At 37.5% G+C, this 23,404-nt stretch overlaps 2 pseudogenes; both read left to right on the top strand.

Annotated features, from left to right (window-relative positions):
• Nucleotides 1-8,863: 8,863 nt before the first annotated feature.
• Nucleotides 8,864-9,803, top strand: LOC114079514 (olfactory receptor 52E5-like; annotated as a pseudogene).
• An 8,167-nt stretch (nucleotides 9,804-17,970) lies between these two features.
• On the top strand, nucleotides 17,971-18,918 carry LOC139707115 (olfactory receptor 56A3-like; annotated as a pseudogene).
• Nucleotides 18,919-23,404: the final 4,486 nt, after the last annotated feature.

The raw sequence follows: 23,404 nt of genomic DNA, 5'->3' as shown, positions 1-23,404 counted from the left end.
GCCCCTACTCCAATTGGGGTTTCGTGACTACCACGCTGGCAGGTCGCTGGGCCTGATCCGCAGGTCTGTCGCAGGTCTGCCTACCTTGCAGGCGCAGGCGGCGGCTCTGCCCTGCCCCTCCTACCACGCCCGCTAACCGCTGGGCCTGTTCTGCCGGTCGTTCGCAGGTCTGCCTACCTTGTGGGCACGGGTGCTGGCTCTGCTCTGCCCCTACTCCAATTGGGGTTACGTGACTACCACACTGGCGGGCCACTGGGCCTGATCTGGGCGCGGGCAAATGCTCTGCTCTACCCCTACTCCAGTTGGGTTGACGTGTGTACCACACTGGCAGGCCACTGGGCCTGATCCGCCGGTCTGTTGCAGGCCTGCCTACCTTGCAGGCACGGGCGGCGGCTCTGCCCTGCCCCTCCTACGACACCCGCGGACCACTGGTCCTGTTCTGCCGGTTGGTCGCAGGTCTGCCTACCTTGCGGGCGCAGGTGGCGGCTCTGCTCTGCCCCTACTCCAATTGGGGTCACGCCGGCAGGCCACTGGTCCTGTTCCAGGCGCAGGCGGCGGCTCTGCTCTGCCCCTCTGGCTTGATGATAAAGTGAGAGAGACTCGGGTGTTTGTGACTCACTTTCTTTACCAGGAGACCAACTGTTTCTGTCGCCACTGGTATCGATGAAGTTCTCTCCTCCACCGCTTTCTGATGACATCAGATCTCTGCCATGTTGGTATCCCATGCGAATGGCAGCATTTTGTTCCCTTTGCCGGGTGACCAAAGCAACGGGTGAGTCCTGACCGGCCCTCACAAGCCCCGTCTCAGTCCTGTTGCCACTGCCTATGAAGGCTCGGTTGGTATTTACCTCCACAGTATTCAGCAGGACCTGGACCGAGAAGCAATTTCCATGGATTCTTTAGCCCTGGGCCAGAGCAGTTCCGGGAGCCGGAATTCGGCCGCTCCGTGCTCGGTGTATGTTCTGATAGGAGCAGGCTCCAAGAAGGAGTTTCCGTGGGTTAATTAGCACTGAGCCTGAGTAAGTTGTCTGCGAGCCGCAGGTGAATGGCAGCCTGAAATTACCTGTTCTATGGCTGAATGAGCTGCGATCAGTTGAAAGCAGGGATGGTGACCTCTTTATTTTATTTTTATGTGGTGTTGAGAATCAAACCCAGCACCCCGCGCATATCAGGCAAGCTCCTTACTGCTTGAGCCACATCCCCAGCCCCTTCTTCTTTTTTTAATATCAATACCTTTTTTAATTAATTTTATTTTCGATTGACACACTACATTTATATGAATTTTTGAGATACCAGGTGATTTTTCAATTCATATCTATATATGTATATAATGGGTAATAATCAGCTCAGAAAGATTAGCAAATACAGCACCTTAAACTTTTATCATCTCTCTATAGTAACTACATCCCAAATTCATATATATATAATGCATCATTCTGCTGTGCGACAGAGCACCAGAACTTATTCCTCCTATCTAATTTTAACATGGATTGTACCTGTTCTCCCCAGTTCCCTGGCCACTTCTCTCCCCAGCCTCTCGTAACCACTATAGGCAGTGTGCCAAAATGAGACATGTTGGAGATATATTACTTCCCTTATTACTACCCACAGTGTAATGTCTTGATTGAAAATTGAAATGAGCAAATGAATTATTCATTATTAATTATAGAGCATTACTAGAGTATGAAAATCTGACTCACATGCTGGGATGAGTCCAGGATTTCTTTGCATATGTGCAGTAGTAATGGGGAAATGCCTTAAAAAGCTGTGGGGTTTTGCAAAAGGAGCACAGGAGCTGGAGAGGATGCTGAGGCACAGCCCTCTCTCTTTCCTACTTCCCAAGGCCTAATTTTCAGGACTGAGATAGCAGTCAGGTTTCAGATGTTGGGGCACAACTGGACAAAAAAAGACCTGTCCTGTTGTGCTTGTCTGTCTTCTGAAGGACACCTTGAGGTGGATGACAACCTCACATCGCAGGTCCAAGCTAGAACTGCCCATAAATAATGCCAAGGAGTAGAGATGGTTCTATTATACTCTACCACCTCCTCCTGGACAAAAGGACTGTACTCAGGGAGGGTCACATGACTGCCTGGTTTATGCATTATCAGTGTTCCTGTACAGATGATGTCCTCACTCAAGAATGATAATAAATCAAAAGAAAGGGAAATTACAACAAAAAGGTGAAAAGCAGACAAGATTGATGACACCAAGGGGCAATATCACTCCTTTCTACTGAGAATGCTTCAGTAGAAATGGATAATAATAGCTTAGCAGCTTTTTTTAGACAAAGTATCAGGTGACAGCTGATTCTGAGAGAGAATACAGGAGTAATTCTACCCCAAGAAGGAAACTGAACTAAAATGAGGCTTCAACGAGATTGTCTACAGAAAATATGTGTTGCAGAATTTGTGGATTCTTATTTTATTATTTTACAGCTAAACTGAGAGTGTCAATTCTCTTTATGCTTAAGGAAGAGGTTACAAAGTAATCAAGCATCAGCATACTATGTGGAGAGGAATCAAAAAGATAATTTACCAAAAAAACTTCTTGGGGGTGTGGTGAAAGCAGATTTCTGTTTTATGATTACTGTGTCAGAGCCTGTCTTTGTCCCAGAACTATGTCAAAAGGTAATGTGGAAAGAACTGGGGATGGGTTGGGAGGAACTGGCATTGGAAGCCAGGTAGCCTCAAAAGGATATGAGCATGGGGTGGCATTGTAGTCTCCTATCACTGATAGCCGTCCTGTGGCATTTCAGAAGGGATGCTTGTGAGAAACTTTATGGAGCACCAGACTGAATTGGATATAGATAGAGTTTGTCCAATTGACAATTTTATGGGAAACCCAATAGCTTTGAATTCCTACATTATAATTCTCACATAAACAAAAGAATTTCCCAAGAAAATAAACTCTGGAGGCTAGCACTTGTGAGTCACTGGATGCAATCCCCAACACCACATAGAAATCAATAATTAAAATTAAGGTCCATATACAACTAAAAATATTTTAAAAAAAGAAAATAAACTATAATTAAAACAACTATTAGGACAGAGGAGGAATCAAGTGACATGGATACCATTTATCCCATGTTAAATGGGGTATTTGGCAGTGAGCTGACTCCTAATCAAAGGACAGGGAAATGTTAATAAAAACAATAACAACTCAAAGTGTGTATAATCTAAAATGTATAAATTTAAGGCACTATTAAAAAATTTCATAATTAGTTTATTCATTCTTCAAAACAACAATAATAAGATCAGTATCACCATTTTCAAGGTAAAGAAACCCATGGTCCATGAGCTTAGCCCAAATTCATGAAACATGAGTACACAAATTTAGCCAAATTCGCTGATATGAGAGTTAAATTCTATCTATCCAGACTAACCTAGTGCTAGTCTTCACTGTATAAAAGTTAATTTAGTGCTGGCTATAGAAATAAGGCTCTGTGTTAGGTACTGTAAGAACAATAATATCACCAGGCTCAGGGGCACATGCCTATAATCTCAGCAACTTGGGAGGCTTAGAAAGGAGGATTTCAAGTTCTAGTCCAACCTAAGTAACTTAGCAAGACCCTGCCTCACAATAAAGACTAAACAGGGTTTGAGGAGAGATGGAACTCAGTAGTAAAGTGCTACTGGGTTCTATCCCTAGTACCAAAAATAAACTAATTAATTATTTAATTAATAGAAAGGAATAGGGATGTAGGTCAGTAGTAAAGTACCCCTGTTTCAATACTCAATAGTGGAAAAAAAATAAAGACAAGGGGAAAAAATTAATGGCATAAGATATGATTGTTGTTTACAAGTAGTTACAAAGGAAGGAAGGAAAGATATGTACTGTTAAAATGCCCATTTTGTTACACACATTTTAATCTTGATTTACCTACATACAGAAAAATAAAAGTAATCATGTAGAATTAGAAAGATGAATAAAATGCTGTCTCAGCTTTAAAAAAGCTTAGGACATTGTCTGAGAAATATAGCTACTTGAGAGACATATATACTGGAAACTAGAGCCCAAGAGAGCATTCTGGAAAAACCTAAATGTCAGGAATTGAGATTGATTGTGAGGCCCATGGGGACACTAAGGACACCGGCAGTGAGGGAGCAGGCAGAACCAGAACAAATTTCTTAACCACAGTCTCCTGCTGCCCTCCTATTGGTATATTCCCTTTTCTGAACCAAACCTGATGCCATCAATCAAAGGAAACTATCACTGAAGTACGTAGTCCTGAGTCCTCAGCAGAGTACAGAGTATACCTGGAGAGACAAAGGAGGTCACAGTCAGCACACTGGCCCAAATACATGAAGAGCTGAAGGAAAACAGACTTTCATGAAGGCCCAAGTTTTTATATATTCCCTTTCCAAATACTTCTTTGCTCTTTATTTCAGGATTTTTATCTCTAATACTAGATACTATGTCCCTTTTTGTTCTGAGTTGTTAGAATAGTTTTGCATTATTTTAGATAATCCAAGAGTTATCTAAAGTGATGTTGATTTAAAAAATCATTTACACTAATACACTTTGAATTCAAATCCAGTATGTTTGCACTGAGGTTGACATGGGAAAAACGAAACAAACCTTGTAATCACCACACATATTACATGCTTGTACTCCTAGATTTCTCACACAATTTTATAGAATTAATTATACAAGATCCAAAGTGGTGTGAAGAAATAATTGACATGTTAAGGGGATCCTTCCTATTAGAATATTCACAGATATTGAAGAAAACATTGCACTTTCTAAAGCTTTGATGAATATTGTATTTAAACAAATGAACATAATAGTGTATGGTGAGATTATCAAACTTTATAAATAATACCTAAATTATCAGGAAAAGTTACCTATGTCCTTTATATTTGTTTGTTCATCATAGTTATACAAAGTAGGGGTGTTCATTTTGACAGATTCATAAAAGCATATAACATAGTTTAATCCATTGCAATCCCCAGTACTTCCTCTTTCCTACTTTATATTACTGTATTGCAAAAGAAATAAGTGATTCTTCATGATAAAATTGTTTTAACTTTGGAGATATTCAAGCAAAGATATGCCTAAAATACCTTCAAAGCTTGCAGTTAGCCTGATAGCTCACAGAAAAATTCACAATTTTTGTTTAAAAACTGGAGTTGATTTGATGATTACATATCCATATTCCTCAAAAGACAAAAAATATTTTGTTAATTTAGCTTTAATTTATTATCTATTTATTATTATTATTATTATTATTATTAATTTTATTTAACATCTAATTATTATTTTCTCACCAGAAATTCAACAAATGTAGACTCAATCAAGGAGCTTCAGATTGGCATATGAGCATTACTGACATCTAGTGGTCAAACTAAATACATTTCTTGAACAAATAAATGAGGGTCCTTTACATGAGCAATCTAGTGAACTAAAAAGGTAACTGCTATTGGTCCATCTGATATTTAATATGGTTTTGAACACCAATAAATTCTATTTCAAATAAGTAATAAGAATGATGTTCATTTCAATAAGAGTATGGATCTGTTTTCAAACACACTGCTACTCTAGCCACATGTATTCTTTCACTTGTTAGAAACATTATGTGAAATGTATATTGTCATTTTTATGACTCCTAGGTGTCTCTGACTTCCAAGAGTTAACTTCAAAGATAAGGTTGTTAAAAATTATCAGTGTTTGTTTATCAATAAATGCCTAATAGTTTCTGGGAACTTTGCAAGAATTACATTATTATATCATTACAGAAATCCTACATGTTGACATAATATTTTCTCATTTTCCATGTGAGAAAACCAAAACTAGGACTTAAATGACACATGAAGTAGATCAAAATCGTAGAACAAATTAAGTGGATCAGAAGTCATGTTTTTAATCTGTACACTAAACTTATTCCCTTTATATAAATATATATTTATTTTTGTGTTTCTTTAAATTAATAACATATAGAGAGTTAGAGTCACTAAATGCTCACGGAAATCATGTAATATAATTCTTGAGATATATATATATATATATATTTCAAGGTTTGGAAACAAGCTAGAATCATATCTCTGCCACTTGTGTATATTTCTGAGTTGACTTTGAGGAGCTTCTGGGTTTTCCTACAGTGCTCTTTTTTTGCCTGTGCTGCCTCTCTGCCAAAAGCAACTGTTCATTGAGTGACACACTGGGATTTAAGGTGTTGGTGTGAAGCCACTATTCCTTTGGCTGACTAGACTTATGGGACCTGTTCAGGAAAGAGCACTCACTAGAGGTTGCACAGATAGCAAGTGACTGGGAACCAGAGTCTCTGACTAGAAAACAGAGCTCTATCCTCGGGGATATGAAAACCCTCTATCCTAGGTCCAGAGGCACCACCTGCTTGTGGAGGCTTTTCCCAGGGGACTAGAGTGGCTCTCAAATTTCTTGGCCCTGGCTTGTGAGAACTCACTCACATTTAGTTTCCGCAAATGAAAAATTTCTAGTAAACTTGAAATGACATTTATTAAATAAGATGTTATATATGTGAAAGTTATTTTGTAAGCAGCTAATGAAGCCTGGGGCCATAGTTTGCAATCCCAGAAGATGAAGATTTCACTTGCTTCTGTAATGAATTGATTTTAAAAGAAAAAAAAAAAACTATTTCAACATCCAACAGAGGAGAAAGGCTACCTTAGACATTAAACCTAGAAATATTTTTTTCATTGATAAGAGAATTACTAGAAATTTTTTATTTGCCGAGTTTAATTATGAAAAGATTACTGAGGTTATTGGGAGTTAATTCACTGTGACAGTGTTAGTGGGCAAATTCAAATTCTGACACCAAAGCTAGTTTAAAACCTTAAGAAAACAATACAATTTTCCAATGCTAATATATTTTTTCTTTTTAGTTTTTTAATAGGTTCCTACTTATACATAACATTAGAATTTATTTTGACAGAATTATAAATGCATGGAGTACAGTTTGCTCCAATTCAGTGGCCAGTACTTACCCTTGCCCTCTGCCTCCTCTGTCCCCTGTTCCCTACTGATCTTTCCATTTATCTACATTCTTTTTATTAGTATCTTGTGGCATTATTTTTCCCTTACCCCTACTATCCATTCTCCATCTCAATTTCCTTTTTCCAAAGCTAATATTTTTAGAAAATATAGTTCTGGTAATAAGTATAACCTAAAGGTTAAAAAGAACAAGCATTTGATTGAATGTAGCATATTACAGAAGAGAAGATGAATTTAAAGTTATAGAGAGCTGTGAAAGTACAAAATGAAATTTAAACCTTGCTACTTTTGCTGGTTTTTACCATTGTGTTTCTAATGCAGCCAAATTTAGATATTCCTTATTCATTCTTATTTTTCAGATAAGGAAAAATTATTTAGCTCTAGAATTTAGGTTTTTCTCTCCTAAGTTCTTTCTGCAGCTTCTTCACTGATATAAATAATATAATTAGGATGTATAACCTCTATTTTAATTTAATCTTTATAATTAGCATAGAGAAATTAAACATGTGGTTGGTCTTTCTAGAAGCGTTAGATTGGAGAAAGTATGAAGACTGAAAAACCACATAAAACAATGTGGAAATAGCTCAGAAGAACACAGTTGGTCAGATGTTTCATATCAGTAAAAATAAAAATAGGTAGAAAAATAAAAAGTTGAACATGGATATAAATAGAACTTTCCAAAATTGAGCCAATGGGACATAGTAACTATATATGGAACTTCTCAAGATATGTCACTGCTTAGATACAACTAGCCCAGTCTCTATCTGAATCCCACCTATAACCCTATCGCAGAGCATACATTGTCGAGTTTCTAATAATGTTCTACCTAGACTCATGTGCACCTAAGCACCACATCATTTTACAGCTTGCCTCCATGCCATAGGGGAAATTACAACATAAGTAGAACACAAGGCACCAGACATCTTCAAGTATTATAGTAAATTAGCCTACAGCCAACTTAGACATATTATTTCCCATCACTATATCAGAAACTAGCTACAGAATTAATACAAACTAGACTGTTCTCAGGTTGAGGCAAGTATTTAGCCTTGGTCTTGCTCTAACTTTTAAAAAGACAGAGACATTGCCACTGCCACTTCCCTGGTACTATGAAGGGATTGTCCATTTACATAACATGGCATGAAAAGAATAAATTATAAAAGGCTCTGAAAACTATCTGGGTGAATCCAGTGTTTTCTGTTCACCTAAGGAATGTAAGTGGTGAAGGACACAATTTTTTAGTTCTAGGAAGGAGCATTGTTTTCTTGAAATTTGATAATAACCCCCTGTTGCATCTAAATGTTGTAATTCCATCCCAAGTTCAGATCTAAGTATCAGTTATACAATCCTCCACTTTTTCTGGATTTTCTCCAAGATAGCATCTTCTTAATTTCTCAGGAATACTTTGCAAGAAAATATCATTGCTCAAACCACCAGACAGGTTGGGTTTTCATCTCCCCCTCAATCACAGTATCACAATCTGATGATATTTTACACACACACACACACACACACACACACACAATCTCAGTTATTCTTTACATCCTCATTAGTAATTATAATCAACAGTGAGTATTTGCTAATTTAATACTATATGCAGTGTCTTCCTTAGAGACTGAAGGGACAAAAGAGATGGAAAGTTCAGGATTGTTGTTATATTTACAAAATTTACACATGGATTTTCTATGGATGAGGCAAATATTTCAAAGCAAATGTATATGTTAACTGTCCCTGATATTCCCTCTCTAGGTCTCCTCTGCTGTGTTATGGAATTAAAAAATAGATGTCCCATTTCTCCAAGAAATAGGCAACATGCTATGACAGAAGTCAGGATCTGTCACTGGAAGCAAGAAAACTTCTGTCAGAAATGTGTCTATAACCAATTCCCACCAACATGCTTCAGATCAACAGCACACAGTTCCACCCTTCCTCCTTTCTTCTGATAGGTATCCTGGGGTGGAAGATGTGCACATGTGGATCGGCTTTCCTTTCTTTGCAGAATATCTCATAGCCCTTCTGGGGAACATCATTATCTTGTTTGTGATTCAGACTGAACGCAGCCTCCATAAACCAATGTTTTACTTTCTGGCCATGTTGGCCTGCACTGATCTGGGCTTGTCCAAAGCCGCCATCCCCAAGATGCTAGCCATTTTCTGGTTCAATCTCAGAGAGATTGTGTTTGGTGCCTGCATCACACAGATGTACACCATCCACATATGCACTGGCCTGGAATCTGTGGTGCTGACAGTCATGGCCATAGATCGCTATATTGCCATCTGCAACTCCCTAAGATACACCATGATCCTCACCAACAAGGTGATAGCCATTCTGGGATAGTCATCATAGTTAGGACTTTGGTGTTAGTGACTCCTTTCATCTTTCTTACCCTGAGATTGCCTTTCTGTGGTATCCGGATTATCCCCCATACCTACTGTGAACACATGGGTTTGGCAAAGTTAGCTTGTGCCAGTATTAGGGTCAATGTTATTTATGGCTTCATTGCTTTCTCAGTGGGATTCATTGACCTTTCAGTGATTGGATTTTCCTATATTCAAATTCTCCAAGCAGTCTTCCATCTCCCATCCTGGGATACCCGGATGAAGGCACTCAGCACCTGTGGCTCCCATGTCTGTGTCATGTTGGCCTTCTTCCTGCCAGCCCTCTTTTCCTTCATGACATATCGCTTTGGCCACAGTATCCCTCACTATATCCACATACTTTTGGAAAATCTGTATGTGGTTGTTCCCCCTGCCCTTAACCCTGTTATCTATGGGGTCAGGACAAAACAGATACGGGAGCGAGTACTAATGATGCTTCATCCTAAAATCCATTGACATTTAGCCCCAAGAGTATCTTCCATAGTAATCCAATAAGGAAATAATGAGATCACACCAGAAGTAAACACTGGAAATATTTTTGTTAAACTTCCCCAGTAAGTCAACAATGAGATCATAAATAGCAGGAACATTTTTGTTTAACTCCTCTGACATTTCCTTACAAGCCAATCACATTATGTGTACCTCCATTGCACATAACTTCAGTACACCCATCAAAAGGCATAGCATAGAGATTCCACAACAATCTCTCTACTATGATCCATGAAGAGTACAAAATAATGTTCATGTTTAAACCTACTGGTATCTCAAAATTCCTGAAGGGAGTAAGAGGTTTTGCAAAAACTTGTTGCAGCAACAAGTACCTTGAACAACTTCCTCCCACCTGGAGATTCTCTCCATTCACATTCACAAGGTCAAGTTTATGGGTAGAAAAATGATGTGGGATTTCTTGTAAGCCAACTAGAATACAGTGGCCAGAGAAATTAACTGACAGTCTTAAATTTTACATACACATTCAGGTTCTGGACTTATCTAGAAGTTTGACCAGAGAATTACAGTGAAAACTCTTTGAACATCAATATCCCTGTCCATAAAATGTTATAAAATAATATTAATTCAGTACTAGGAACTTGAAAATACTGTAGTAAAAATCTTCACAGCTTGTAAAACATTAAAAGATTTGGAAAAAAGAGTACATACAAAGTAAGTGTTGTTGTTCCTTCTAGCATTGCTTCTAGATTTAGCTTACTAAATCCAGTTTCAGTGCACAATCCCTAGTCCCACAATTGGTCCTCTTTGTGGTCCTCTCAGCCCTTACCTTCAGAGACACTCTCAGTCAGGAGGACTAAAAGCCTGACTAGTCTAACGGCCTCTACCTGGGCTTGAGGGATCAGAGAAAACCTTTGTCTCACAGTCCTCCTTGAGATGAGCTTTGGGAGAGATTGCAATTGTGGCTACTGCAAGAGCATAAAGTTATTCTCAGTAGGGTGTGGAAGCTAAATAAGAGCATTGATTCATTTCATTGAAACATGAAACTGACTTCTAATTGGAAATAAGACCCTGGTTGAAACTCAAGCTGCATTGAGCAGAAATACAAAGAGAATGGGGCTAAGGTAACAGTAATGTAAACTGAAAGAGGAGAAAGCAAAATTTGAAGAAATGAAACAAAGACACAAAGAAAAAAATGGTCAAGAAATCTGGTTTTCTTTCCCCTAGTGTTAGGGATCCAACCCAGGACTTCCCAAACACCAGGCAATCACTCATCCTTAGCCCTTAATTTTCTAAATAGAAAGTTTGAAATACCAGAATGAAGAGCTCAAAAGACTAAAATGATAACATAACAAAAAATGAAGATGACAAAAGTTTCATTTCAGATTGTCTTCCAAATAAATATCAAGCCAATGTAGCTTTTTAAAAAATTTTTCTTATTGTTACATATGAATTACTCTGAATAGTGGGTTTCATTGTGGGATATTCATACATGTACATATCATAATTTGAGTTTCCTATACTATATTAACTGTTCCACAGAACTAAAAAATTCAAAAACTTGCAAACTCAGTTTCAAAAATTAAATTATCCTTATGGCAAAACAAGAAAATAAACAAGAAAAAAACCAGAATAACTTAATAGAGAAAAAATTTTAAAGAGAAAAAGATACATAGGTTAACCCCACATATGAATATAGATAAAATTATAAATTTGACATCAATTTGCTTGTATATATTTTAATTAACTTTTTAATTAATTACCACCTAATAATTGTAGATATTTTGGAGTACAGTGTGATATTTCATACATGTGTGGATTTTCTAATGATCAGAACAGACTGATATATCCATGATCCTATTTATCATTTCTTTGTGTTGGGAACATTCAATACCCTCTCTACTAGCTATTTTGAAATATACAATTAACTGCTGTCAGCCATAGTTACTTACTGTGCTAGAGATCATTGGACATTATACCTTCGGTACAATTGGACACCTGTACCTTTTAATTATCCTCTATCTCCCCCTATCCTCCACCCTTCCCAGACTCTGCTAACCACTATTCTACTCTCTGTTTCTATTAGGTCAACGTTTTTATCTTCACATTTAAGGAAGAGTGTACAGTATTTGTCTTTCTGCACCTGGTTTATTTCATTTAATGAGTGTCCTCAAATTGCTGCCAATGACAGGATGCCATGATTTTAATGGCTGAATAACATTCCTTTGTGTATTTATGCCACCTTTGCAATGTCCATCTACTCACCAACGAACATTTCAGTTTATTCATACCTTGGATATTGTGAATACTACTGCAATTAACATATGAGTGCAAATATCTCTTCAACATACAGATTTCCTCACCTTTGGATATATACCCTGTGTTGGAATTACTGTATTCTGTGTTAATTTTCTGAGGAACTTCCATACTGTTTTCTATAATGGCTCTACTAATGTATGGTCCCATCAAATGAGTTATCAGATTTTCCTTCTCTGCATTATTGACTGACTTTTTTACTTTTTATTTGTCATTTTAATTGGAGTGAGATAATATTTCATGGTAGTTTTGATTTGTATATAAATTGTTTAAAATTAAGTTTATCCCTATTATAAAACCAAATGAAAACAGCTGGACAGACTGTGGAATGTCTGACTTTAAAAGTTAGCTACCCAATATTGCAGAGTTGACTTTGAGGGGAATTAGAGATAATTTCAAGAAGCTAGCCCATAGTCCACAGAAAATGAGCCTAGGCTATAGAGGCCCATAGGCAACAGTTTTTTAAGATGCTCTGAGCCGAGGAAATTATTTTTTATAAAATTAACACAAAACCAGCAATTATATGTACATGTGCTCCAAAGACTGGGCACTGATTTGAGATTAAGATTCACGGACAATTTTGTATAATGGGCTCCAAGTTGAGTAGCAGCAAACATTTACTTATTGCTCATTAGAATTTCCCCAAAAAACATACTGAGAAGCCTATTTTTAGGGTTTAGTAATAATAATAATAATAATAATAACAACAACATTGAACCACCAACAAGAACCTATAAAGGCTTGAAAAACATGCTCACACTTATTTCTTCCAGTAAATAAACAAATTAGAAATATAATATTTTAATAACTTATGCAATTTGTCAAGTGGCAGACATGGAAGCAAAATTCTGTCCTTCCCAAATTCTAGCCTTGAATCCTTGGTTACAAGTCAGAAAAAAAAGAAATCATTACCACAAGTTCAGCCATATATTTTACCTGCAGGTACTAATGGAGTAAATTATGATAAAGTTAAGGATAAGCAATCTTTCTGGAAGCATACACAAGTGGATATCCAATAAAATGACCAAGATACACATGAGGATATGAAGGATAATGAGGGGAGTGGGAAGAGGGAAGCGTTTAAAAAGGTCCATCAAAAGAACAAGTTTACAACTCCCTACTAAAATTCTGTTACTTTGTTACTTTTGCTCTTGCAATAAATTGTTTAGCTTGCTTTAAAAAAAAAAAAAAAGAGTGTGTCAAAAGAACAAGAATAGGATTCCCTGAAAATTTAACTGAAGTAGTTTTTTTCCCTAGATACAGAAACATTAAGAAGCTTCTTGGAGTGTATTATAACTACTATGAGCTATCAGTGTAGGAGGACACATGGTTTCATTTGTGTGCAGTGTGCCTACTTTTTATCAGTACCTTTCTGGAAAATTCGAACTTGGTGCCTACAGGCATTTGCCTTTAGAACCTTCTTGACTTCAGGTTTTGCTTGTGTGTAAACAATCACATACTCTTATTTCCTAAGTATCACATTTTCCTCATTCAACTGGTGCAAGGTGGTCAACTCAGAATCTCCCTAACACCTTTAGTGGCAATAGTGACTCTGCCTTGTGAAGGATAAGACATCAAGAGCTAAGAGCATAGAGGAGAGATTTCTCCCCTGATAATAAGAAAATGTTGAACTGCTGATTCTTCAGCCTCTTCAGGGACAGCAAAGCTGTCCTTTCTACCTTTCTCTGCAGAAGCAGAAGCAGCTGAATTTAAACATCAATTCTCCTTTCTGAGAAGCAGAGTATAGAATATTGAGTCAGATTCAGGAACATTTTTTTCAGTTGCAATCCGTTTTTATTTGTTTTAATTAATTACACATGACAGTAAATGATCTTGACATATCACACATTTGAATCAGATGGGATATAATTTCTCATTTTTCTGAGTGTACAGGTTGCAGAATTACAGTGGTCATGCAGTCACGTATATACCCACAGCAATAATGTCTATTTTATTCTGCTGTCCTTCCATTCCACCATCCTGCTCCCCATATTCAGGAATATTTTTGCCTGACAGAGTCTGGCAACATGGGGATATGAAGGCATCAAGTCACCCCTCTGATGTTAGACACCTGCCTAGAACAGGGGTTGTGGTGTGATGAGAGCTGGGCTTGCAACTGGGAAAGCTTTGTGGTTGAAGGATGAGGATCAGATTTGAAAGCAAGTAGAGAAGAGCCCTTGACCATAAAAAATGTCAAACTACCCTGAGGCAACTCTTCTATGAGGGAGCCCAAGTTAGTCCTATGGAGAAGACTCAGAGAAAGGCCTATGCCTAGCCATTCTGCTGTGTTTGAGCCATTCCAACCCAGGAGGCAGACCTATAAGTAAAAAAGCCATATTGGGCACTCCATCTACAGTAGATGCCCTGGGGTCCTAGAATGTAACTCAGGGTTACATGGTGCAAGGTGATCAACTCAGACTCTCCCTAACACCTTGTTTTTTAAAAATGTGGGAAAACTGAAGAAACAGAAGAAGGTGAAAGAATGTGACTGGGAGAAATTAAGCAACTAGGATAAAGAGGATCAAAAAAGGCAAAAGACGGAGAGGAAAGGACATGAGGATGAAATGGGGTAGAAGTTCACTGTAAGCTCCTGATCCCCACCTCACCTCAGAAACAGCAGAAGCTGAAGGAAGGAGGATCTTTGGATACCCAAACTATACTCCTTGTTTCTCTGAAGGAGGCTCAATGGTATGGAACCAGATTGTCTTGGGAGAATATGCACAGAGCAGAAGGCTGGTGTCAGAGCAGGGATTCCACTCACTGAACCAGTTTCAATAAACCCATTTTCAGATTCTAGATAATGAAATCACACAAGATATGGTATCCTGATTGGCTTGCTACTTTGGGAGATCATCTTTTTAGATCAGCCACAACAAGTGGTGATAAAAGGTGAAGTTTAAAATTCCCATAGACTTCAGCATCTAGACAAGATGGAGTAAAAGGAACTGAATTCACATTAATAACTGGAAAAAAAGAGCAATCTAAACTGAGTGAGATATATTAAGTAATGGTTCTAATACACCAGACATCATGCAAGTGAGAACAGGGACCCCTGCAATATGGGAAACAAGTGAGGCAGTTGCTCCAGTTTCCTGCCTTGACCCAGTTCCCAGGCTACCGTGAGGGAAGAGGGATGGACCCCAGGTGGGATTCAGTGGAGTCCCTGAATTGAAGAGGTCTAGTTGGAAGTATATAAAGAAGAATAAAGCTACAGTTAACAGGGCAGAGTTCTTGGGAAGAAAGAGCTGCACACAAAGAGAATGGTCAAAATCTGCAAAGGATTCTCAAGTGATGAGTGTAACAAATGAGGAAGCTACATGAGGTAGGGGGAGAAACTATAGTACCCTAAGGATTAAAAAAGAGAGTATCCAGCTCTCACATGGGCCTAAAGAACAGCCATTCTACCAGCCAGAAAAGGAAAACAGAAACATAATTCATGAGGCTTCAATCAGAATACTCATAGGAATCTTTCTTCAGTTGTGAATCAAAACTAGTTCTAGACCAAAATTTGTTCTGGTTTGTGCTAACAGAGCCCAAAAAGGTCAAATTGTTTCCAAGTAACTTACATGCATTCAGAGAAAAGACTAAGAATATTTACAGAATTAAAACTAAATTAAATATAGTATCTAAGCAAAATGTAAAATCTGTGATATACAATACAAATTTTCTAGAAATGAACATAAGTAGAAAATACAACCACAAATAGGATGAAGAAGGAAATTAATCAATCAAAATGATCAAATTAGAAAACAAAAACATTCAATCATTAAAACTGAATTCCATATATTCAAAAACATTAAGTAGAGTCATAGAAGACATTCAAAAGATAAGGTAAACTGCCAAAGATGAAAAAGTAGGATTGATGGCATCAAGGGTAGATTATTACTGCATAAAGAAAAAAAATTGGATTTGCTTCATTAAATTGAAAGATTCCTGCTGAAAAAATTGCAGCATACACTATAATTTTTATGGCACTTTTAAAGTTGCATGATAAATACCATTAGGAGTTAACTTTTATTCATTCAATTGAATAGGCTGTGCCTATCCAATAAGCATGTGCCAGAAGCCAACAGAACTTCTGAATGAGTTTTTGGAATATGCAAAAGGTGTTGAACGTGCACATGTAAATGAGCATGAACATACATAGATGAGTAAGTAAAGTTTGTACCCAGGAGACCACCTGTTGCACATAGTCAGTATAGGGCTAAATTACCAGGAGAGCATTCAGAAAGAAAGAAAATCACTTTATTTTTTCATCCGCCTGCCTAACCTAGGAGGACCTTTTAGGCCCAGGGGAAGGGGAATTGAGAAGTTCAAAAAAGGTAGTGTCCCTGAGCATCTAGAGTATAAAATTATGTGCAGATACCTCTGGAACCAATCAGAGCCTCAATTCCTGTGAACCTGACCCCATGCTTCATCTCTTCTGTAAGTGAACCTTGGCACAGGATGCTGTACTGAGTTTAACCAGAAGACACCTATCTCAATCTGTTTTTCTTTGCTGAGTCAGTACTGCTGAAGTAGTCTGAAAAGGGAGAAATACAGACCATCTCCTCATCAGGTTAGGAGGCACAAGTGGGGGTCTGTGCTCTAGGACCTTCTCTATTTGTCCTCCTCTGGGCACTTTGTAGCACTAGAATATAAAAGCTCGAGTTTGTCCAAAGGAGATTAATAGAAGGTAGAAGAACTAGGAAGTGCATCCTCTGGGAACCAGTTAAGAAAATTTGGAGATTTCAGCTACAAATATAGAAATTTGGGGGTTGTAAGACAAAGAATCTGCCTCTAAAATTCTTTGATCATTGGGTAGAAATTACATTTGGTCTATGTAACTTCAGAGGCAGAGGACAAAGACCACAGCTGGGTGGCAGTAAGAAACTAGTAGTTGAGCAAATTTCAGCACAACCCAATCAAATGGTAAAAGCTCTTGCTGCCAAAATCAGAAAATTGTTCCCAGGAAAGCAAGGAGCTACCTATCACTATCTGCACTCAATAGTATTTGGAACTACATGTGTAGAGATGTCTTCTATGCCTTAGTTTTATCCTACTAGGTGATCCCTCCAACAACCTTTCCACTTCTTAAAACAAGGCTTCCCTGCTTCCATGCTGTGGGCCTGTCCACTTGTTCAATGACACATAGTGCTCCTTTGTAACTGTGTGAAATTGCTCATTCACTTTAAACTTGTTTCTTCCAGAAATTAGCTATTCTCCAAATATGAAGATCCATCTAAGAAGTAGATGGGGGGGGGGGGGGCAATTATTTGGTAGTGTCCATTTTACCAAATAAAAGTGATCTCATAGAAAATTGGAAGTTAACTTTATTTTTAGTATATAATAAATAAAAATCTTTAATTAAATCAAAATAAATTAAACTAAAATCTCATAATGCCAATTGCATGGGAACTAGGGACATTTATCTGTGCCCCTTTTATGTCAGGCTCTACTAGGCATACTGTGAGAGTTAAATTGCAAATATGATAGTTTATGTGGCTATGAAAAAGAAAACAGGAAAAATTTATAGATACATATTGAGAATCTCATCTGTCCCCAAAGTGTTTCCTAAGTAATTTTTTTCTCTTAAGTTTCTGAAAGTACCCAACAATTCTATTAAAAGCATAAATTGAATAAATCAAACCTGTAATAAATCACATTATCTCAGTACTCTGCACTGTTTAATGTAATAGGAGTAGCCCAACTAACATGGCATTATGGATAAACTGCAAATAACAATGGCCTGGATATACTGCCACAAGCTGTGTCCATGTAAAGAAAGTTGTTTTATCTTCGTGTACTTACAGTTATTAGATGATTTTTATCCTCATTTTACAGATCACTAAAAGAAAGTTGAAAAAATTCATGACTAAATATGGCGGCACACCAAAATGACACCGACCGCACTGGAATTTCACACTTCCTTCTGAATTGTTTTGTCACATCTCCCTGCTGGCAACTTTGGCTGTCCCTGCTCCTCAGTCTCCTCTTCCTCCTGGCCAGGGGGGCCAATGCTGTCCTTCTGATCACCATCCGGCTGGAGGCCTCCCTGCATGAGCCCATGTACTATCTGCTCAGCCTCCTTTCCCTGCTGGACATTGTGCTCTGCCTCACTGTCATCCCCAAGGTCCTGGCTATCTTCTGGTTTGATCTCAGGCTCATCAGCTTCTCTGCCTGCTTCCTTCAGATGTATATCATGAATAGCTTTCTAGCCATGGAATCCTGTACATTCATGGTAATGGCCTTTGATCGCTATATAGCCATCTGCCACCCACTGAGATACCCATCCATCATCACTGACCAATTTGTAGTAAAGGCTGTCATTTTTATTGTGGCCAGGAATATCTTCATATGTCTGCCCATCCCCATTCTCTCAGCATGACTCTATTACTGTGGGAGAAATGTCATTGAGAACTGCATCTGTGCCAATATGTCTGTCTCCAGGCTCTCTTGTGATGATGTCACCCTCAATCGCCTTTACTGGTTTGCTGCAGGCTGGACTCTACTGGGATCTGACCTTATCCTCATTTTCCTCTCTTACATCCTCATACTGCGAGCTGTGCTAAAACTCAAGGCTGAGGGTGCTGTGGCCAAAGCCCTCAGCACTTGTGGTTCCCACTTCATCCTCATCCTCTTCTTCAGCACCATTCTTCTGGTCTTTGTCCTCACACATGTGGCCAAGAGAAAGGTCTCTCCTGATGTGCCAGTTTTGCTCAATGTCCTTCACCATGTCATCCCTGCAGCCCTAAACCCCATTGTTTATGGGGTGAGAACCCAGGAGATCAAGCAAGGAATCCAGAGATTACTGAAGAAAGGGTGGTAACAAGTGCAACTGACTCTCTGCTTTCCTAATGTAGGATGACTTGATAATCAGTTGATGGAAAATTGGGCTGAGACCCATAACTTGGAGATAAGATCTTAAAATAAAGGTAAGTGCTAGTTCTGAAGTAAGTTCCTGACTCCTTACACTTTAAACCCAATAACTTCTTCCAAAACACACATGGAAAAAAAGAAAAAAAAAATTTCCAAATTCTTTGTGACCTTTCAATGATTCCCTAATATTTATGATTCTATTTTGTCTAAAATATAAGAACTCAAGAAGATGAATACTTTAGTAGAGAAATAACTCCCATTTAATACTAAACTTACATCTTTAAACGTTTAATTTTTAAAAAATATAACTGTGGATATCAGTAGCCTTGATAATAACTTGCTATTATAAATATTACTATTGTTATCCCATCTGCATAATGCAATTGTGAAGACCATGATAGTTTAAATGTCAGCATTGACAGTGGTTAGAATCCATAATCTCTTTCATTTTCCTCTAACCAGACAAATACCTTTTTCTCCCCTTCCTGTTTTTCAAGCAAAGACCATTTTCTGTTGGCAGAATCCTCACAGGAATAAAGCTCCTGTAAAAATTAAGGACCCATGGAGTAATGAGTTTTTCTGGGTTAGAAGGAATTACCATAGAGAGCCTTCTCCTTAATGTCTTTGCGCCACTGTCTGTGCTTAAAGTTCACATGTAAGATTCACAGTGACTCCACTTGTGATCTGTGGACAGGACTCTGCTGCAACATCCTCATATGTTACAATATCAGAAAGCACCCTAGAAAGGACACTTAAATATACTAGGGTCTATTACCAATGGGGCACATGTTTCCTGAAGCAATTTCTTCCTTCCTGAAACTTGGTTAGAGAACTTGGTAAGTATAAAGACACATAGAACAATAGGCAATCATTGAGAAACTCATATGGTGTTTAGATAAAAATATAAAACAATTGGGGACCTATGATTATTAAAGAATATTTTATCCTACGTAAAAAGACAGGAAAAAACGGGGTACAAATCCAGACACAGTGGTGCACACCTGTTATCCCAGATATGTGGGAGGATGAGGAAGGAGGATGGCACGTTCAAGAGCAAAACAGTTCATCAAAATTAAGAGAAATAAAAAATAGGTTCATCCACATTCAGGGAATGACTCAAATAAGAGAAAACCTAAGATGTGAGATGGTGAGTTCCATGTTCTGCATTGTGGTGCTTGAACAACCATAGGTGACTTCTGTGGCTAAGAGGAACCCAGGAGTATCACTCACCTCAGGATCCTTGTCTTTCACATGAATGCCAAAAACTAATTGTTTAAAATGGCAGAAGACTTTCTTACTAGCTTTCTCTATGTTAAACAGGCTCACAAGGAACTACATTTAAATCCAGGAAAATGTACATTTTAATTACTTTTGTCAATGAATAATAAAATATAATAGCATTATAATAAGTATTAATTGTTAGGAGTTAAGGAAATAATTGCATCCTAATTTTTATGTCTTAAGTTAAATATTGCCTTCAACAGATTTTCACAAATCTATACATCAATATCTGAAGACATAAGATATATGGAATACTTAATAACCTAGCATTGAGTAAGGAACAGATATAGAACAGATAACATAGAGAATGTTAAAATGAAGGATTTGTCAGTAACTTTTAAATGTACATTTATTTTATTTATTTTTTTATATGGTGCTGAGGATCAAACCCAGTGCCTCCTCACACATGCAAGGCAAGTGCTCTACTGCTGAGCCCCAGCCTCAGCCCTGATTTGTCAGCAATTTTAACATTGCCAGGAATTAGCCACTCTTCTATGTGCATCTGACAGATATCTAAGGAAGTATTTCACTAGAGAGTGATCAAGGAAATATTGATCAAAATTGCAAAGTGTCCACAGCACAGCAGTAGCCCTGCAGGCCAAATTTGGGGACCAGCTATTTCTTTGTCCAATACATATTCAATACCTAATAAGCGTCACACATTCTTTGTGCTGAGTATAGGGTCATGAACAAGACAAGATATATGTATATTCTGAAGGGAAATTTAAGACATTAAGTAAGGAAACAAATTTTAAAATTACTTCAGAAAGTAGTACATGCTATAAGGAAAAAAAATGTTATAATCTCTCTTTCCACCATAAAAGCCAGAAGAAAGACACTTTGCGGTAATTTCATTCTTCTTCATAATTGAGTAAAACTCCATGTATAGATATGCCAAATTTTCTTTATTCATTCATCTGGTGACTTGCATCTTGACAGTAAATAGAAGGAACTGGAGAACATCACACTTAGAGAAATAAGCCAAACTCAGAAAGTCAAGGGTTGAATATTTTTCTCTCATATGTGTAAGGACAAGAAAATAAGGAGGGGATGTGGGCAAGGAAGACACAAGAAAATGGAAGGGAAATTCAGTGGTGTAGATAAAGAAAGGGGTGGAAAAAGGGAGGAACTGTGGGATTAAGTTGACCAAATTATGCTGTTTGCATGTGTGAATGTACCATGGTGAATTCCACCTTTATTTACACCTATAAGTATTAACTTATAAAAACAATAAATTTGTGCCGGGCGGAGGCTATGGGAATAAGAATTGGAGATGGAGAGGGAGAAGGAAAGAGAGTGAAGAGGTCCTGGAGACTTAAATGGAACAGATTATAATCTATGCATGTGTGATTATATCAAAATGAACCCCACAATTATGTACAGGTAAAATTAAAAAGGCCACTTTTCATGTGATTATTAAGAACGTGATCTCTGTCTACTACAAGATAATTATTTATATGGGTTTGTCTCTGTGTCTTCTATTCTGCACCACCGATCTACATTTTTGATTTGGTGCCAATACCATGGCACTTATGTTACTATAGCTCTGTAGTATAATTTAATGTCTGGTATTGTGATGCTTCCTACTTCACTTTTCTCACTAAGGATTGCTTTGGCTATTCTGGGTCTCTTAATTTTCCAAATGAATTTTAGGAGTGCTTTTTCTATTTCTGTGAAGAACATTATTGGAATTTTAATAGGAATTGCATTAAATCTGTATAGTACTTTTGGTAGTGTGGCCATATAGACAATATTAATTCTGCCTATCCAAGAGCATGGGAGATCTTTTCATCTTCTAAGGTCTTTGCCTGATTTCTCTTTCAGTTGATTGATCACTGATATGTAGGAAAGCATTTGATTTGTGGATCTTAATTTTATACACTGCTGCTTTTCTGAATTTATCAGTTGTAGAAGTTTTCAGGTGGAGTTTTTTGGGTCTTCTAAATATAGAATCATGTCATTGGCAAATAGTAATAGTTTGAGTTCTTCTTTTCACATTCATATCCCTTTAATTTATTTTTTCTGTCTAATTGCTCTGACTAGTTTCAAGGATGAGGTTGAATAGAAGAGGTGAAAGAGGGCAATTTTGTCTTGTTCCAGTTTTTAGAGGCAATGCTTTCAGTTTTCCTCCATTTAGAATGATGCTGTCCTTGGGTCTAGCATTAACAGCTTTTGCAATGTTGAGGTCTGTTCCTACTATCCCTAGTTTTTCTAGTGTTTTGAACATGAATGGTTGCTATATTTTCTTAAACATTTTTTCTGCATCTTTTGAGATAATCATGAGATTGTTGTGTATAAATCTATTGACGTGACGAATGCTTAGAGCAGCTCAATTTACAATAGCTAAACTATAAAACCAACCTAGATGCACTTCAACAGAGGAATGGATAAAGAAAATGTGTTGTATATACACAATGGAATATTACTCAACCATAAAGACAAATGAAATTATGGCATTTGCCAGTAAATAGATGGAACTGAGACTATCATACTAAGTGAGTAAGCCAATTCCCAAAAAAACAATGCCAAAAGTTCTCTCTAATGTGCAGATGCTAACACAAAATGGGGGGTGGAAAAGAGAAGTACTTTAGATTAGACAAAAGAAAATGAAGGAAATAAAGGAGGATTGAGAGTAGGAAAGTTAGTAGAATCAATCAGACATTACTTTCCTGTGTTCATAAACCTTTATATATGAATACACAATCAATGTAATTCTACATCATGTACAACCAGGAGAATGGGAAGTTGTACTCCATATATATATATATATATATATATATATATATATATATATATATATATATATATATTCAAAATACATTCTACTGTCATGTATAAATAAAAAAATTTAAAAAGAATGTGATTTCTGTGAAAATTAAATTATTTTTGAACTAAAATTATGCATATTGGATGTTGATCATTTGCACATAAAGAGTAAATCTGTGTCAGTCATATAGGACAGTAAACACAAAGTCTAAGCCTAGAATAAGTGGAAGTCCAAGGAGTAGTGGACATCCCAGCAGGATGATAGGATACAGTCATGGGAAGCGAAAGGCAGAAGACAGGTCAGTGGAACCTGAATAATTCTGACTACAGGTAGAAGGACCTCTTACTCTAAACAAAGTAGCCCTGATCATGAGAAGGTGACTTTCAAA

The sequence above is a fragment of the Marmota flaviventris genome, chromosome 9 (assembly GCF_047511675.1).
Source record: "Marmota flaviventris isolate mMarFla1 chromosome 9, mMarFla1.hap1, whole genome shotgun sequence".
NCBI classification, from domain to species: Eukaryota; Metazoa; Chordata; class Mammalia; order Rodentia; family Sciuridae; genus Marmota; species Marmota flaviventris.
Note: the sequence above shows the minus strand (reverse complement) of the source record. Positions and strands in the feature narration are given on the sequence as shown.